Source organism: Ptychodera flava, chromosome 22 (genome assembly GCF_041260155.1).
Source record: "Ptychodera flava strain L36383 chromosome 22, AS_Pfla_20210202, whole genome shotgun sequence".
Classification (NCBI taxonomy): domain Eukaryota; kingdom Metazoa; phylum Hemichordata; class Enteropneusta; family Ptychoderidae; genus Ptychodera; species Ptychodera flava.
Window position 1 is genome coordinate 24,613,220 of NC_091949.1, and position 19,069 is coordinate 24,632,288.

The 19,069-nt window shown below is 39.9% G+C and overlaps 1 protein-coding gene across 1 annotated transcript in view; it reads left to right on the forward strand.

The window, feature by feature from the left end:
• The first annotated feature begins 4,894 nt into the window (after positions 1-4,894).
• Positions 4,895-19,069, forward strand: part of LOC139123024 (netrin receptor UNC5C-like) — a 199,722-nt gene continuing 185,547 nt past the window's right edge. The window contains exon 1 of the mRNA XM_070688968.1: positions 4,895-5,064. The gene's annotated coding sequence lies outside the window, so the exon portion shown is untranslated. The remainder of the gene's footprint in view (positions 5,065-19,069) is intronic.

Genomic DNA, 19,069 nt, shown 5'->3' on the forward strand with positions numbered 1-19,069 from the left:
GTTGTGTTCGAAAAGATTTTGCGAGTAGAGCAAAAAAATCCATTTTTTTCAAACAGAGCAAACATTAAAGAATGTACATCAAAAGTAATTACAGCTCGTGGGTTTTTTACAATGAGCTGTTGATACACACACACATGCTAGCTACATCGATATAATTTCACAAGCGTAAATATTTTCGCGGCAATGCTGTTGGGATTTCTGCATTATGAGGTTGTCTTTTCTTCATAATTGACTCTCAAATGACCATAAAGTTTGAAGAGATCAAACTCTATGCCCCTACCCGGTACATCAGTGAGAACGGTAAATGGTTAAAACTCGACCGTCGACGCCAGTTGCGTACAAATGCGTAACATGAGACAAAAAACAGGCACAATTTACATTCATTCCGTACACTTTGCGTCAATTGATTAAGACAAGATCACCTAGCTTGCATAAATAATTCACACAAACATATGACAGCTATCAGGGCTAAAGTTCTCTTGTTTCAGCTTACATATAAAGGGTTTGGGTAGGATTAAAAAAGCCTTGGGATTAATTCCCACGTCTAAGCTGAATATAACTACCATAATCCGTATTTTTAAAGCTGCATCCTATGCTGACCACATCATTAAGAGCTTGAGTATATTTCTTTTGTCTACCCTTCGCCATCGCCGTCACGTCTTGGCAAAGCTGTTAAAGTTTCGGATGTCCATGTAATTGTAAAAATGATCCCCGAGCAGTAACGCCAGTATTGATCCAATTTACTCTATCTAAGGTGTAAATTAAAGTGTATTACAAGGTTGAGTCAACGCTTGCAAGGTGCCAAAACGCCGAAGGCTATTGATTACTGCATGGCGTGTTAAGCACTCCTGAAGTGTTCGTGACGTCACCTAATACGGAGAGCGGCTCGCTTTTCTTCCTGGCGACCCTTTCGCTGTGTGCCCTTGTCGAGTTCTCCGGTAATGGCAAGCGGCAATGTTTTCTCAGGATTGTTTGATACTTTTAGATAAGCCGATATACTCTCTGAAATAAAAGTACACTGATACAATCTAGTGAAACAAAACACATCTGGTGACCGCCTTTTTTTTTTTACAATATTGAATAATAATAACATAAATCTGTTTTCAAGTACAATATGAATAAATTCTTGAAGGGACATTAGCTGTAACTTTTGACTATTTGTCACTACTCTTGCAATGTATCAACTACAGAATTTTACTATAATCCGATCATCATGACCAATGCCCGGTGTTCTGTTTGCCAACACAGCCTGTTTATGTGAAATGACCATTGTTATTGTTGATAAATGTATTCTAGTCCGGACCTGAATACAAAATTTAAACAATAACATTGCAGATTATACTTATATAGGGTATATTTATGAGCTAAATATTAGGAATTTCCCCATGGTTTAGGAATTCAAACCAGAAATTGCAGATGATACACAGAACAAACAAAATTTGAAAAATCACCAAAGTTACAGCTAATGGATCTTTAAGTTGATGTGATATTTACCATCCAGTCTTATTAAGTTCTGAAACCTCTGCCATGAATACTAGTACCATTCTCGATTATATATAGACAACAAAAATTTGTTCTCGACGAATTAGACACTGTAAAAACCTTTAGCTTGCTTGTTGATGTCAAAAGCCACAATTTAGACGGATCGGTTGACTGATTTTTTTTTTTTGCGTCATTGATTCATTGATTGATTGATGCATCGATTTGTCGTTTGCTCTTAATAATGGCTTTGGATGTCGCCGGGTTCGTCTTACGCGCACTGGAACAGAGGGTTTATCCTGTTTCAGAACTCTTGAACTTTCACGGTTGTTTCCGCCACGATGCCCGAATTATTTTTTGACGGTCGCGATTCGAGGAATGGAGCGGTGTTTCGATAGATCGCGGAGCTGCTTCAGTGGGCTAAGTCCTCCTTATTCGCATGCTTCCTAGCCGTAATTGCTACCGCTCCGCTTTCTTTACGAAAAGTGTATTCTCTCCAGCCGCCTGATTTCAAGTGAGAAAGCCGACGCATTATGTCAGTGGGTGCAAACTCAGCGCGCTGGCCTATCCAAGGTTGTGTGATGTCATGTTCAAGGTCTGAAAAGATGAAAAGCAATTGAAGTCAAAGCCGGTGGACTATTCCAGGGAAAGCTGTGGAGTAATCAATGGAAGAACACTCCTTTCAAGCGATGATTCATTCCCTGAAATAGCGAATTAACTCAACTTATAATTCAAAGATGTCGCAAGTATTTGTAGTCGTGGCAAATTCATTTTCTCTTCTGAGACATGGAATGAAGCGATTCACATCGGTTTGAAACCAGTCATAAATTTTAACATGCAGGTCTAGGCAAGAGAGAGGTGACTTATGTACATAGTGCAGATACGAGGAAAACGGTCCCTTTATAAGCAATAAATAAAACCCTATTTTGTCTTCCGAGTTTTTTTATCACCGATTGAGGGATTTTTGTTAACATTCAATGCTGTACACTGAGGATGGTTTGAATTTATGGAAATGAACGTGACGCCTCTGAATACTCTTTGCTTGCTGCAAAGATGTAGGTATATCGTGCTGCTTAATACCCAAGCTAAGTGATTAATCCGAGCCCAAACCCTTTGAGAGCCAAAGCCAATTTTTGTCTCCTTCAGAAAATATACTCCAGTCAATTTTTTTCAGATTTTTGCCAAAATTTTGATAACAAACTGTAGCCAATGAAATGTGATGTCCATCTGATCCAACATTATCAAAAAATTACAGAAAAAGTACAGAAAAATTGGTACAAATGTTGCACTCAAATTTTGGCGGGAACAGTTAAGGCACTCAAAGGGTTAACTCTTCCTCATCCAAACTTTGCTCTATTTTATTTGGGCGCTGTGTATGGTCATATATCTGAAGCAAATCACGATCTTGAATTTTGACCCGACAATCAAGCGATTGATTAATAAACCAGACTTTAACATTTCTTCATAACAACTTTTTACAATCATTCATTTCTTCGGTCGTATTGCACCATAGCAGAACCCCTAGCGGTATACCCGGGTCAGATACTTTCTGAAGTAAATTTTTCTCACTCGCCTAAAATCTTATCTAGCGCCGGTCAACAGATTATTTCATGATCATCTCCGATAGTAACCCTCACCTGAAATGTCACGCAGGTGTGCCTAACAGTGAAATATACACAGATCAGTTTTAACGGTGTCTATTTCTCCTGGTTATTGATTGCGTTTCACATCACATCGCTGGCACGTGGCAAATAAAACATTTCAAATTCATACGATTTTTGAGCATAAATCTGCTCGCGTGGAAACATTTTTCATACCACCCGGGGACGTCAGCCACCGTTGGAATTTTGAAGACCGACAGACCGTCAAAGAGCGTTGGTTTCCCCCAGGAGAGCGGAGATGAAACTCCAGCGGATTCGCTCCTAACACCTGTATTATAAAGCTATGAATATCTATCGCTTTTCTTTATGAGAACCTATGGCTCGAATTTCAGGCGTACTTTCACTAATCAGATGTACTCACTGCCCCTCACGAAGGCCGCATTTAACCGGCGGATTGCGTGAACTCCCATACCCCACCACAGCCCAATGCAAAGCGGCCCAGATAAACGCAATTCCGTTCTTAATCTGACAATTGAATTGTCGGCAATAACGTGCAAAACCCAACAGCGTATATCTCGCTGTTTTCATTACACTTTTCTTAACCTTTATCGTGACATCAACACAATGCTTTTGGAAGACTGACAGGCGTGCAAACTCATGTCTGTTTCCTCCCTGTCACTTTGTTTTTATATTTGTCGGTCAGGGGGGGGTCACTTTCTTGGTTGAACAGTTTGTGACGAAAAAGCCACATACACACACTTCACCGCATGCCTTTCTTTATACTGCGGTACTAAAATACACAGCAAAGCTGTAAGTTTTTCAAAGGCAAATTTACAATCCCTGAGTTTGATCCGAGGAGACTTACAGCCGTTATGGATATTAATCCCGGGGCTAAAATGACGTCACGCGAGTCGATTCGACACAAAAACCTCGATGTGTCGCATATCAGATGTCAGCAATAATAAATATGATAATTAGTCCAATCAAATTGCTCTAACGAACGCTCCGTAATTACAGCATGAAATGAGAGGATAAGAAAATATAATTTAGGTCGCTCTGGGATCGTTCATCTTCGGCGGATCGTACATGTGTTCGCCGACCCACCGGGACTGATCCGTATTTGAAAAACTGTATGAAAATTACGAACTGCGATACGAGAAATTGATAACGCCGGAGACGAAATCTGACAAGAAGTCGCTCATTGACAGTGAACGGGAAATGAACAGAGGGTGCGTAATATTTAGTGATCAGAAGTTGATTAAATTTTGCCTCCATTAGACGTTCAACGAGACGTAATCGGTTGCCCATTGTCCGCTTCCTAAATATTTCAGCGACCACTTCCCAATACTTGTTAGGCCCAAATTGTGACGATTGTTAGCGTTCGAGCGGGGTCGATGACTGGAAAATGGCTCCTTGGAAGTGAACTCCATTCCGCCGCCTTAAAAGCAGCTCTGGTGAACACTCTATAGAAAAGATGCTTCGTGTGGCGGTTTTGACCTGTCACTGATGTTTTGCAACGTTCTTCGCCTAAAATGCGAGCGATGAGCTTACAGTGCGTTCCTTGACGGATATTTGGTAATTGTGGATAGAACTGGCAGCTATTCTTTCTATCTCGCAATTAGATGCTGTACCCTGGTACCCTTCGCACAGAGCATGCGGCGAGACCCGTACCGTATTTCATGCATCACACCATTTTAATCAAGCAACCGCGACATGCTTTCCTCGCTCAAGGAAAGTGTTTGGACCGAAAATGATAAGACAACGAAAGTTCAAACTTGACGCATGCGCAGTGTAATCCAGGTAAATTTTGGGTCACTTCAGCTCGCAGTGCGGCAAGATACACACCTCGCTATACTGGTAGTCAACAATTTCTCTCGTTTCCGCCAATTTGGAGTTCTTGCAGCGAATATTTGTGGAGTGTTACAGAAAGAGCACCGCGCTGGTAACGTTGTTAATTATCAAGTTTCCCGCCACAAGAAGGAAGGTAGGTTTTCACTCCAAATTTTAAGTGAAATGTGTAAAGGTGGTTAGACTCCATTAATGGAATTTATCGATTCAAGACATCTTGCGAACGCGTGTATTAAAAAAACTGAGCCGCTAATTCTTAAAAGCGTGAATTCTATCTGCGCTCGTTTGTTGAAACAAACGCACGGTCTCTTACATACTATACGAGGCGCGATACCGAAAAATTCAGGTCTGTTTTTTCAGCTCTTAAGACGATGAGAAAAACATCTGTTTCTCCCCGGGCGCTTTTATCCATTCTCTGTAAAATATCGCATCGATATTTAGCAGTCGACGAATAAGTCGATAACATTTTAATATCAAGGAAGTGGGCCCTTGATCGGGAAAGCAATGAAATCCAAGCCGATAATGCACACTTTAAACTTGAAGTGGCTGGAAGTTCGATTGAAAAGTTAACCCCATAGTTGTACTGTAAAATGATTTCCCCCCGTTAGGTTTGTTTTTCCTTCTTTTTTCTCGTCAGCGATTGATCGTTTTTTTTATTTGCATCCACGTGGGAGATGATGTCTTCAGTCGGATAGTACAACTCTCGCGATTTCACGGTTGAAAACGTGGCCCTTCGCGTCCCTTGTTTGCACTTTCTGGTTGCCTGCCCTCGATCGTGACGCCAACAATGCGAGAGAGAAAAAAGCGCATTGTGACGCCATTTATATTGTTAAATACATAGCGAATTAAGTCAAATGATTACAGCTCATCGCAAAGACGTCAAAATTCTATACAATTATCTATAGTCGTTTATCAGATGACCCTTACGCTCAAACCTGTTGGCATAGAAACACACCCGATACCAGTCACGAACATCCGTGTTTATATTTTTTTGGTGAAACAACGCAACACTTGCCACTGTAGCTTCTTCTCAAACGAAAAAGTGAACATATTGTTTTAAGATTAATTTGTAACGGACTCAAATCCCATTCACACCACACTTCTCGCATTGTTGTTATAGAATGCACGATTTCGTTAGAACTACACAAATTCAGTGATGCACCAAATTGGTATGTGCTCTCTTTTTTAGAAAAGCGCGAATCTCTTGAAGTAGACAGAGGTCGGCACGATTGGCTAGTTCAAGGAGCCCTTAAGTCAGACTTTCGAAGATTTCATCAACCTTTCTGCAAAGAGCGTGTCACGCTGGAGTGCGCGGCGAGCCAGCGAGTGTGCGCACACTGAAGGGCGGGGCACATGCAGCTCGGTTCCCCAGGCACGGCTGCAGTAGTTGTATTCATTTAAATGAAGTGAAAGCACTCAGCAAGCCAGCGTTGCATGTAAGATGCAGTGATCATGATAACACGATGAAATATTAATCCTATCTTTTGGGCATTGTAAAACAATACAACTCTTAACTGAATTATGAGTCATCGACGAAGCCGTGGACGATATTCTATTTAGATATGGCGATTGATTGCGCGCATAGTGCGTTTGAAATCCTCGCGAGCACATTTCACTTTTTACACCCTCACGCCTCGCCGAGAACGATGCCCTTCGTATCACCGACGAATCTGATAAAAATCATCACAACACGTCTTTTTAAATTAATTAGTGCAATTAATTTGATTACCTGTCAGTTTCAATGCTTCTGCCTTTCCTTCTTCAGAGCCGCGTTTGTCACGTGAGATAGTGTGAAAGTATTTAATCGGCGGGCGTTTGAAAATATAGGTTTTTTCAACAGTGCGTCTCGTTTCTGAAAAAAATAATGCAGCGGGGTTGAAGAACAGCGAGTTAAGAATAGGTTGTAGTTTTCCACCGTGACTTCTTTCAGTTGAACTTAAACTTTTTATTCGACTATTTTATTCTGATATTTGATCTGAATTGGATGCGTATACAGGAACTCGTCTGTTTGGTCGGTCAACAGTGATTTAGTGTAACGTGTCATTTTAAGTTAGCTGTCATTTCTAAATGCAACGAAAGAGCCCTAGACGCACAGGTATTCATGAAGAAATTGAAATAAGAGCCTCCATTCACATTTCTATCCAAAGCGGTGATAGGGGTCAAAGGGCAATTGATTCCCCATATATTATAGGTTTTCTTGAAACTCGAAACCGTGCATGCGAAGTAACTCAACGCCACCCACAGGACACCACGAGTCGACTAATTTTTTCCGATTAAACATTCATTTTTTCGTGGAAGGTCTAAAATTTCAGAGTCAATTTTGTTCAACAATCGAATTCACGTGAGCCAATAGACAGAGCAGCAGACGACAAACAGTCTCAGACGATATGATAAAACGTGAAATCTATTCAAGTTTGGCTTGAGCAAACTTTATTCTTTATGATGGACAAAAACAAATTTTCCGTCTGCACGCACAGGAAAAATCAAACTTCCATTTCCTCTCAAAAATTTCTGAATTAAAGTGATTTATTTCTTTAAATGGCAAACTTGGATTGGTCTTTCAAAGACATGACAATAATCTTCCAAATACCGATCTTATCGCCTTTCAAAATTTCAAGTTTTGGTGGCTTACAAGTACAATGCTAAGACTTCGCAGTGAACTGGTCATTTGACAGACACTTTTGTAAATCTTACAAGTTTTCCTCCTTGATTGTTCGTCTCAAGATGGCGCTCAGCCAAGCCTTGTCAGATTTGGCTGTGTGAAAGTCGCACTGAATGGGATTCTGGTCGTGTAAGTACGACCTATTTAGCGCGACATTCACCTTGATCTGAAGAATTGACGTATCGCCCTTTTCAACTGAGCGAGACAAAGGTGCTCCCGTTTTGATAATTATCACAGCAAAAGTTGCATAATTGTTAAGGTTCGTTTGATAATCAAACATGCATATTATAATCGTTCAGATAATCTTAGTTGAATGGAACATCGTTATTTGAAAGACATCTTTTACATCAAAGTTCAACTGGGACAACATATTTGACCTCAATGTACCTTTTTACTGCAATCAATGCTGCAATCAATGCTGACTATGGTTTTTCTTGATTTGCGATGTAAGTTTCAAACAGATTTTCGTAGACTTTATTGGTCTGAAGACTAGAGCGAGCGAAAGATTCGATGGGGTGTTTTTTGCATGTGTTTGATCCTAGCAATAGACAATGTACGTTCATTTGATGCAGGCTAAAATTTCACTATAAATTTGCAAGTGAGCTTACCAAAAGCTTGTTTGGTCCTTGAAAGATGAGACGTCAGTAAATCAATTGGATCAAATGGCTAGGAATACATTTGTTCATTTTTAATCAATCTATAATATGTGCCACACTTTAAATCGATGAAGCATACAGTTAAAGAGAGACATAAATATGTTGAGGACAAGAGGTATAAAGGATAAAAAACGCGGAACTTTAGGAACCACAATGGATTTTTACACTGATATTGTATCATAGGCTTCTACGCATATCATATATTGTTAATGCTCTCAAATTATGTATTTAGTAACTAAAATTATAAAAAAGACTCATTTTTGACTGAAAAATGTGTTCCGTCCCCTTTGCACCCAGCAATCTTTTCAGTTTCCATGTACTCATTCACAGTTTATGTTAATAAAGAGAAACACTTCGGAAACCGTTGAAAGCGGTCGATGGTTGGAGGCTAAGCTCCATTCATCCAGTTTTGAAAGCCCTGCTGCTGGATTCGCTGGCAATGACATGTGGTTCGTGCATGCAGCAGACACCTCGACGGCGAAATACAGAGTATTTGTATACCTATTGTACAGCATTACAAAGTTGATATCAACGCGTAAGACGACTGGGCAGGACTGTCACGACGAGCACATTATATCTCACTACACAATATTGAAATCTGGCAATTTCCGCCCTAGCAAAGTAAATGAGCTTCACTGAAATGCCAGAACTCGAAACTTCGTCACATAAATGCTTCGCGCTTCCTCCACCTCAAAAGAACACGGAATTTAGCGTATCCCCGGGTATAGGCAGAATTAAAGGATTTTCACATACATTGTTCCTAATTGGTCGGAGAATTCCTGAGCGTGTGATTTTCGAGTTCGCTATAGTATCAGTAATTTCCTTGGATTATGGTGTGCTGCTGACACAAATGTAAAATCCCCGTCACCCCCCCCCCTTCCTCCTTCCAGTCCCGAAAGTGAGTAATCTTAACTTAGAAAGACCCTTCACAGATGAGTTTTGTCAGATATGCGATTTTGAATCAAACACTTCAGTGACGAGTTGTAGATCGTCTGTTGTCTAATCACTTTCATTCAGAAGAATACATTGGTGAGAAGTCTGGTAAAATGGCCGTTAAGCATACTCAGAATACCTTTCATCCGGATTGTTTATTCAAAACCGAACTGGATGATTGCCGTGTAATTTTATCGATATGTAAAAAGAAAAATTATGATATCTCCAATGCACATCCTGATTTCTGAACTATGCATCGCTTAATTAATATTTGGCGTACACTTGGCAAATTCTTTTGCATCGACAGTGGATATTTGTATATCTTTCGTTACAACGGCATTTAAGTTACCCACTAAGGTTTGAAAATCTTCTATTCCAAAGATTTGAATGCAGTGTGTTGTGAACATCGTTCTCGTAGCGATATTTACATTATATCGAATTGGCCAATTACAGCCATGGGCATGACGTCATCTATTGGCGGCTACAGTTACACTCAGATCTTCATTTAATTTAAAATTTCGAGTTTAATATAACCTTGCCTCTACTACAAAATTGGTTACATGGTTTAAGTCAAAGATATGCCCGTAGTGAGCTTTATTGATCAGGCAACACTGCCGCTGAATCAAATCCCAATGTCGTTTACGGAAATCGCTTCATCCATCAATGTTTACATTGTACACGCGGAGCTGTGACTGTTATCGTGTCTCTTGTCAGCGTTCGATCACCGCGAATGAAATGAACACCCGAGTCGTCTTGAAATGGATCACATCGCTTTCAGGGTTCCGTGCACAATACATCATTAGTGCCTTGTTAATAAAATCAACATGAAACACGATTACGGTGATTGTTAACTTGACAGATTGCGGGCGTGCCGAGTCTTCGCAGCTGCGAAATAATACGAGCGCGCGATGTTTTGCATAAATACGCGTATCGGTTCGAGTTGATTCTATTTACCAGCGCGGGATTTCCATGAATTACTCGATTATGAAGTTTAAATGAGTTCGTTGAACTTGGACTCATTACTGAGGCAGCCAATTCTTCCAGGCAGTTAATTTGTGTTAACGTAAGTATCAACGCTTGAGCTGTGTGAATTGGCCTACTATCTCTGCCATGTTGGCGGGCACCGTTTATTACAAAGTACCTGTGTCTCTACGACATTTGACAGAAATAGTGCGGCTATCAATGCTAATAGCGTGAATATTGTAACCTTCAGAGTGGTTACTGCGAATTGATGGTAAAACGGTCGTGTCTGTGACTTAATTCTTCGAATTCGACTGCGAGCACGCGTTGTAGGTTTTCTCCTTAAACAGCGAATTTTTTACAACGTCACGTAAATTAAACCCAAAGACGTGTATAAATCTGAACATATTGGATGCTTAAATATTTTATTAGCATACATATATTAGGAGTGCTCCGTCGTCATTGCAAACACACGCCTAAGGCTAATTTCGGAATTATTTCTCGAGCAAAGTATATTGTTAGCACTCGTCTAGTTTATGATTTAACCCCTCCGAACAAACTCTGGTTGCCCGGGTCACGGTGTGCGATTTCAAGCTCAAACCTTTGGTCAAAATATTCCTTTTTTGAAACTTTGCCTGGTCTTTGTCGATTAACTGTGCAATGTGACCTTGTTGGTCAGATTTTTTATAATTTTGCCACTCTGCACGAAAAGATTCTTCTAAAATTGTATCAAGAATAGCGTAGCACTGGAATTTTCAATAAATGCTCGAAGAACGTAATTATAACCCAAGCCGAATTTATAGTTCTAAAGATGACTTGTGTCTTTAGAGTTCTATTTTATGCGACATATTTTTTACGGTAAAATAATCTCAGTATCTCGCAAATTGAAAATGACGCATTTGATATTAATAATTCACAAAACAATGTACTTAATTGATGATCGCATTAAGAGTATGTTCCAGGTCATCGTACCCCCGGGCAAATGATTATGCATATTAGATGGAATTGCGTGACCTGACCTGAAATAAACCAACATGAAATTGAAACTGGCGTAAAACTGAATAATTTATCACCAGTTTGCGTCTTCATATATAATCTCGGTAACGTAACATGAAGCAAGGGCGACTGCCGAAGCTTGATTCTTGAACTCAGAACTCAATTTACTAGTAAAAAACTCTGATCATGAATAAACGATAATTTGAAACAGTAGTCCGCAATCCTATTGCGTTTATTAAGGAACGGGTGTTGCCTCTCAAATTTCCATTTTCTTTTAAATGAGTCATATGAATCTTCTTCTTATTAAAAAAAGATAAATAAATCTAGCCATTGTTTTATTCGCTGTTTTCAGTTACCTTTTGTAACTTACCTAGCTTTCTGATGGATCAAACATTCCTGGCCACAAAACAAATCAACCCGTCTCTCTATAACTTTACATACACATCAATAAATTTGCAAGTCAGTTTATCTATTTGTCTACCAGCTGCCTATCTGCCAAACTGCCTGCCTGTCTATATGTGTTTACTATATTTTAGTAGTACCTTCTAGCTGTCTATTTGCATTTTGCAAAAAGTTTGGCCAGCTTCTGTTACTGTTCCAAATACTTTATAACAAACGCTCACTGGCTGTGTCGCCTTTAATACATGTCTGCCTAACTATTTGCCTGCCTACTTACCCATGCATATCCGCTAGCCTGGTTACCTAACTAACTATCAAAACTTAAATACTTACCTAACTTCTTAACACAATACACACTGCATCGCTAACACATCTATCTGTTTACTTTTCTGTCTAAAACAACAAACTACGATACGAATTCTGCTCATCTGTCTACAGACAACAAAGAACTCATTTCCATCTTGTGTACAGCTACTTGCTCACTTCTTTCGAAATATCTAGCATCACTTATCTTTGCCTTGAGAACCGTAGTGCATTTCTTCGTTACAGAACAAACCGTCTGCTTCTATCGCGCCTTTTGTCGTCAGTTATTATTTCTTTCAAAGTCATACATGCAAATGCACTTATTCAGCGCACGACATGTACTCATTGACAGGATGCGTCTCGTCCAGTTGAATACAGCTGATCGATAGTATGATGTATTTATGCAGGATGTCTTTTATAGTTATATAAAAATCGAATATTCCTGAATTATAGAACTCATTTTCCTTCCTTGGGGCATCGGCGCTTAACCTGTTGCACGCTTGGCTCCATTGTATAGAGCAGATGCTGTTGTAGACCCAAAATAATTTCTGTTCATAAAGAAGAATTGATGAAAAAGATATTGGATTTCTAAGTTCTTGATGAAAAAAATTATATGCAAATTTAACATTTAACATTCAAACGGACGCTCTCAGACGATTTACGCTTTCACTGAATTGTAAGGGTCTGGGGCTTTTTTTATTTATTTATTATTGGAGAAGGAAAATTGGATATTTAATGTGAATCAAGGTTGTTTTACGTATAGTGGACTAAAACACTGTCTGCGATTCACTAAAAAGTTTAATCAGGTGTGAAATGTGTCGGCGAAAGTCATCGTGAATCTGTTATGGCGTCAAGAAATATTGCCAATATCGTTTCTAGTCGTGCACAGAAAATGGAAACGATTTTCTGATCTTTTCTTAATCTTTATCCTTTTTTAATATTCTCTCAAGCAATTTATAAATATGCCCTTCCTGTAGTGTACTTAAGGAAGTATGCGCTTCGAAAGTGAAAGACTTAAACTCTTGCTCAAACTTTCCTAAAAGAGTATTAATATTTCAATCATTCTCTTTCCAAATCAAGAGTAAAAATCTGGGGTTATCGTGCAAATTTTAGAACTAGACAAACAAATTACTCAAGATTTACAGATATTTGAAATTCAAAATGGCCGCCACCCCTGTGTTAACTCTATGGACAAAACATAAAATTTTCGATTTTCGAAAAAGTAAGCCCGCGAAAAGTTTTCTCACACCAAGAGCTTTAAAATGAACCCCCACAAGTGGTAGATCAGAAAAGAATTGAAAAAGTTTGAGAGTCCGAATATCTGTCCCCGAGGCGCGTCCTCGCGAATACTCGTATGCAACGAGAAAGTATCCTTGAATACGAGAAGCCTTGATGGAGGCTTTTATAAAAAAAATGAAATAGCACAGTACCAGTCGATGGGAAGCCTTACTCACAGCCCAGCTACAATTAATGGTTCCTTCAGGTCTAGGGCTCGCAGGTCACGGCAACATCGGCACGTCGGGGTCAGTGACCTACAAGTATCATCAATTAATTATCGACAGCTTGTGTCGTTTTGATAGTGATGTGACGGATCTTTTACAAATCACCTGTAACAATTAGAATTTCTATGCATATTACCTGTCCACCTTTTTCGTGTGTTTTACTTTCTTTCTCGAATCTCCAAAAAATACGAATTTTCAGATAAGGAGGGATTAAAGGCAGAATTCAGGGGCAGAAATTTGGATTCTTAAATTTTTTTAATTACTTTTCCGGTCTACCGATGGTGTTGGCTTATTTTGAATTTCAGCGAGTGGATGAAGTTTTCGCTGAAATAAGTGACGTTTCTCCATGCAATTAACGCAGGGATGGTGGCCATTTTAACTTTCAAGGGTCGACAAATGTTGGATAATTTGTTTCTCCAGTACCAAAATTTGCACGTTAACCCCTGATTTTTATTCTTGATTTTGGAAGAAAATGGCTTAAAATTTCCGCGAGGAACGTTGAGAAGCAAACGTTTAAGTCTTTTCAGTTTGAGGGAGGCGTGTACTGTCTTAAACGTGCAAATTAGGCGTGATTTCCACAGGACAAGGCGAAAATGTTGCGTTCTCGCCAGAACTGAAAATTATTCAATGAACAGAGAAATTTGCATTGCAACAGGGAGTGGTTCACGGTACGTGTTCGTCTAAACGGTGTGTTGTGGGAATGGGCTCCTTAAGACGGGGTCAAAGCGCGACAAAATGAGCAGTATCACCCATTTCAGAGAAGGTTCGATGGTACTCCGATGTCTCTTTAGTTTAGCAAAACCATCAATCATCGCAGATTTGTCAGCGAACAGAGCGTGAATGCCAGGGGGCCTAGACAGCACAGGTGAGACATTGGCCCCGCAGAGCTTCTTGCAAACCCGAAGCCGTATAACAACCCCCTTTCTTGCACAGCCATATTACAGCACCAAGGTGAATCATCCACATTGCTGATCGAAACTTACAAGGAAAATGTAATTTAATACCAAGACCCGGCGTTTCTCAAGCTATTAATACCGAAGGACTTTATTGAAATTTCAGAGCTTCGCAGAAAGAAACCGTACGATGATACTTTATTAGAAGTAAATGGCGTGCGAACTAATATTTCCTGCTTGGAATGCAGCAATTTTCCACAAGCGTTCTTGCCATGCACATAATTCCTCCCTCGCGTCACGTTCTGAAGCGTCCTCAAGACCGTTCCCAATAATTTTCAATTACATGTCGGGGAGACAGTACATTTGTTTCAGAGCCGACGATGTGATTCACGCGCATAAAACAAAGGTAGATATCTGCATTTCATTGCGAAATGATGGCATCCACTCTGCTTATTAAACCACGGCTGGGAGAGAGTAGGAGAAGTCGGGCGGCTCATCGGCGGCTTTACGTCTAAGGGGTCGACTCAAAGTATCTGTAGCCCCCCTACGAGTCCTGAAAAAGCCTTTTACTGAACATACAAGCGAAAACTGATTATATCTGGAAACTTAATTCTCCACTCGAGTAATTTTTACTCACTTAATCAGTTTCAATACCGTCGAAGTGGATGTTCCTTCTTCCCCTGGGATTACCAATCTCCACATCTTGCGCGTCAAATTCCTCCACGCTCATATTGTTTCAGCGATTTTTGTGCCTTGTCAAAGTCGGAGATTGAATAATCCCTTTCGCAAAGTCCACAAGAACACTGAAAAGCCCTCGACTTAATTGCCTCTAAACGAAAAACAATAGCGGTCCGTGATGATCCTACGAATATGAACGCTACTCGCGCAGTTAAATCAAAGCGGTACAGCAAAAAAATCCATACGATCGTATTTAGAAACCCAGCGCTGCAGCGAGGCCATTGCAATTCATTTTACTGTTTCTCGGCGCTCTCTTAAAATATTTTAAGCGTCTGTCGAGAATTGGCTCCGCAATTTCAAGCAGTTATTTTGAAATAACTTTGAACAACTGATATTCCGTGGGTTTGTCGGGCAATATGTTTGCGGACGGTTTACGATGCTTAGTATTGTCTGTAGACCAATACGAGGTTCTGCTACTTTGCTTCGATAATATTCCCGTGGCAAATGGACCGCCGTCTTTATAGATGCGTTCAGCTATCAACCGTTTAGCGCCTGGTTTCCATCTACACGCACACTCGTCGATATGTATGCAAATTGGCGCGGGAAAATCTTTCCTTAATGATGACGGACATTTTATCTACACTCAATTTCTTTTTTTATCCTGAACTTGCAGACCACATTATTATTGTGATCATGGGATGAATGAACTCAAAATTGACGATATGGGTTTCTGTTTTTTATGTATTTGTAAAATCGTTTCAGAAAATGTGAAGTTGCGGTCACCTAGCCGCGATACGGAATAATCTCATATGTGAAATTTATGACATGTGAAATCATCCAATCGCGAGGTTACACATCATGGATTCAGTACCTTCCAGTGCACGATGATTCAAAGCCTTCCTCTGATTTTCGTGTAAGTCAACAGAAAACTTCTACAAACACGCATATTATAACGAATATGATAGGTAGTGTGATGCTTGGCGGCCTCTTGACCTTATCAGCAATCGGTCTCCCTCCTGGATTACAAATGCTGTTTGAGTCGACATGTACTCTCTAATTTATATAAAAAATGAAAATATGTCAGAATGAATCAGATCGACGCTCTTAGCGAAGTATAATTAAATACGCACACCGCTTTTCAGTTTCCTTCGGCCGGTACTCTCGCGCGCGTGCGTGCATGACATGAAATACGATGCAGAAATAGGGACTAGATGCGTACATCTTACGGTTTCTTCTGCCATCCGAGTAGTAAGATTTCATCATCGTATTATCTCCGAGATAAAATGTAGCCCATAGACAGAGAAATTCTTAAGATGCCGACCGTAGAAGTACAAGCACAATTTCATGTCTGAGTATGAACGAACTCATTTACCAATAATATTTGGAGTACAACTGGCGAGCTAGAGAGAAAGGAAACGTAAGTATCGGCCTGCGATTGCCAACGCTCCAGGTCGACCTGCTCCTTATAAATATGAAATGATTTGCATACTGTAACCTTGGCACCTAATTTCTAACGCGCACTGCTGATGCGAAATTTGCCACTTTGTGCAGTATGAACTTGAGCGAGGTCATCCTAAGGAAGTGACGCCCATTACTCAACCCATTCAACGCGAGACCTGGGCCTTTCGATAATGATAATTCAATGGCAGATGCAATGATTAATGATTATGAGAAATATGCTCACGTTTGTACACGTCCACTTTTGCTTTTGGTAAAACGAAGAGATACAGGTGTAAATGTAAGTGATACATGCATGCTAATAGAGGACAGAACAGGGCAGGACTGATGTATACACAGACATATATATATATATATATATATATATATATATATATATATATATATATATATATATATATATATATATATATTGCATTACGTCAAGTAATACATGTTATGATATTGATGAATGTTGCCAAAATTCTGTGAAATAAGTGAAAGGCCCAGACTTGATCTATAGAAAACAATTTATTGAAAGAAACATTTGCTAGTTGAAATATGGCGATAAAATGATAACTGGCTAAATCAGCAGCGCAAAGTTAATAAATAGTCGGTTGTATTGTGAAATGAATTAGGAAGCTCAATCACGTATTCAACATGTCATATTTAAGAGGTAAACAGTGTGTTGCGTACACTATAGAAAATACAATGTTGCAAGTAAACTATCCGTAGGTAACCGTTGAGCAGCTAAATATCTTTTCCCACCCAGATCGTGGACATGGATCCCACTGTCCCTTACAAGAAGCACGTGTCTTTGACGCCTTGCGATGGAAGCCTAGGTGCCAAATTTGAACGAGTTCAATTTTCCCCTTATCACTGACCTCTGAACTTTTGGAAATGATGTCATTAGGTCTGACAGTTTGCAATATTAAAACGCCGTAAAATATACTTTAACGCGTCATCGGAACATCGGAAAACACTTCGGGAAATTGCATTTGAGTGGCAAACAATCGCCTGACATGATCTCAAAACAATCGGGTGACATGATCTAAAAACCTAAAGATTAATAAGTTATCGGATGGCACTCGGTGATCCTTATCGCCACGCTATTTCATCTTGCTCTTAATTTACAGGTGTTAATACGCGTGCTCGAAATTGCTTTTTTGATTTATTTCTTTCATAAAACCTCGTGTGGTTGATTTCACCCTTCTGAAATCGACATGAGGTGGTGGCAATTCTTCCTGGTTAATTCGTCATGGATCAGTTGAGCCATTGCATACGAATGCGACCTGTAATTGTGACACATACCGATGTACTACTGTGTTCAAAGACTTAAATTATTTCCAAGGATGACATACTATCTTGTTTGCCGGTCTGTGACGGTTATCACAGTATGGGATATATCACAGAGCAGGCCTGAATAATTCTCTTTTCTTGAATTTCCCTACCTGTCTATCTCTGCTTCTCTCCATGTATTTCCCTCTCTATGAGTCTCTCTCTATCTCATTCTGTCTGTGTCTGTCTGTCTCTGGCTATGACTGTGCTCCCCCCCTCTCTCTCTCTCTCTCTCTCTCTCTCTCTCTCTCTCTCTCTCTCCTCTCTCTCTCTCTCTCTCTCTCTCTCTCTCTCTCTCTCTCTCTCTCTCTCTCTCTCTCTGAGAAAATACCACATTGGACGGAAATACCCTGAGGCATTAATCTTTGATAGTTTCGTCATTGGGCTCCGCCTGGTACACGTGGTACACATGTGCATTTTTGTAACGACCACCATACAGCACAAGTAAGGTATTAGCTTGGCGAGAGAGAGAGAGAGAGAGAGAGAGAGAGAGAGAGAGAGAGAGAGAGAGAGAGAGAGAGAGAGAGAGAGAGAGAGAGAGAGAGAGACAGACAGACAGACAGACAGACAGACAGACAGACAGACAGACAGACAGACAGACAGACAGACAGACAGACAGGAAGGCAGACTAACAGGAAGGCAGACAGACAGACAGATAGACAGGCACACACTCTTATTCATGACTGAAATACTGAATACGTCCTTCAGCCTGACTATTTTTGAAATGCTCCAGCAGATTATGGAAAAGGTTCATTCATGTCAGAAGTATTTGTAGTGAACTGTTTCCTTGCCATATCTACCAGCTGATCGATAAACACGACCCGATCAGATTTCGATCATTGATGATGAATCTGTTACAGATCAGTGATAGCCTGATATCAAATGATTACAAAATCAATCATAGCAGGATCTTTAATGTAGTGTCCAAAGTTTGACTCTAAAGTGAAAGTTTTTCATGCTATGTTAAATAATTGATGAACTCCATCGACATCAGTCAAGTTCAGGATCTTTATCTTTAATATAGAGTGAACTGATGCGTTCATGATATAGTCACCGTGTCCAATCGATCTTGATAATATATCGGTGTTCTGTCTATTGCCCAGGTCAAACGGTTCCGCACCTATATCTGATGACGAGATAGTTGATTTCCTAGCTTAGTTGCTACATAAACTCGTCAGTCGATCAATTTCGACTCTAAAATGACCTACCCGTCACTTTCCCAGATGAATTGCAGTGGCCATGCAACGCTTGCACGGTCCACCAATAAGTGGACAGCAAACAGACATTTAAGGTAATATGCACCTCGAAAGTGAAAGACTTAAACTTTTGCTCTAAATTTCCTCAAGGAATCTTTCAATCATTCTCTTTCTAAATCAAGAATAAA